Source organism: Triticum aestivum, chromosome 1A, assembly GCF_018294505.1.
Source record: "Triticum aestivum cultivar Chinese Spring chromosome 1A, IWGSC CS RefSeq v2.1, whole genome shotgun sequence".
Classification (NCBI taxonomy): Eukaryota; Viridiplantae; Streptophyta; class Magnoliopsida; order Poales; family Poaceae; genus Triticum; species Triticum aestivum.
Window position 1 is genome coordinate 64,701,962 of NC_057794.1, and position 1,374 is coordinate 64,703,335.

The window sequence follows — 1,374 nt, forward strand, 5'->3', positions numbered from 1 at the left end:
CAAATCATATTTATTTCCAGCTCTAGTTCTCATATTATTACTCCAAATATTCATGTTCCATACAACCAATTCTAACTGAATGTATTGCAAAACATTTCCGCAACAACGTGCGGGGCATCATCTAGTATACCTAAGAGAGTCATCCACATTAACTTATTTATCTCAACATACAAGCATGACATCACCATATAATTATGGATGTGATAAGGTCCACCTCTACATGCAACCACATATGGGAAAAGACCCACCACCGCATGCAACCATGCATGGGAAAAAAGTTTCATTCTACTATTATACTTATATTCAATAAATAATTTACAACAATACATAATCGAGTAGAATAAGTCGTATGTATTTTAAATTTTGGGTTCACGTATTATTAATCTATATATTTATATCCACAGAATCAAATTTTAGTGAAATATATTCAACCGATTCCTGCAGCAACACGCAGGGTATCATATAGTTTTCATTGGTACATGGCTCCTCTTATTAAAGGGGAGGGGGGCTCCTATTCCCCGACCCGGAATTCCCTATATGTCGCATTCTACGACAAAATGACGGGGCTCAAATAGTAGCGAACGTTAGATGGGCCCGACCCATTTCAAACAAGTTATGCGCTGAATGAATCCCGGGTTTTGGAACCTTCTCGATTTCAAAAATTGAATTTAAAAACAATCATGAAGTTGAAAGGTTTTTATTCAATTTAATTCCTGGTTTTTATTTTTTAACAATTTTTTCAAATGTTTTGAAATGCAAAAAATTCACATATTTGAAAATTGTTCGTGAATTTAAAAAAATGTTTTAAATTTTTTTGTTGATTCAAAAATTGATCACCGATTCAGCAAAGTTTATGAATTGGAAAAACATTCCTATTTCAAAAATTGTTGTGGAAATGCAAAATGTTCATGAATTTATTTTTTTCATGAATTTCAAAAATTGTTCTGAATATCAATAAATTTTGCTAATTTAAAAATTGCGCGCCGAGTAATAAAATATTGATGACATTCAAAATGGTTGCAAATTTTGAATTTTTCCTAAGTTCAATAAAATACGAATTTTGAAATAAAAAAATGAAAAACAAAAAGGAAAGTGCAAAAAGAAAACAAAATAAAAAAATAAAATAAAAATGTTCTCAATTTAAAATTAAAAAATGGAAAGGGTAAATAGAAAATGGAAAATGGAAGAAAAAGTTGGAAAAAAAGAAGTACATAAATAGGAGAAAAAACCGGCTGAGGGAAGGTTCTAAGACTGTTGCAATATCGGCTGGAAAAAGACACGGAGAAACCTCATAATGGCCGGCCCACGTAGCATGCGTGCAGTCACGCGGTAAGTAAAAACCGCCGATTACACGACCCATTCCAAATAGATAGT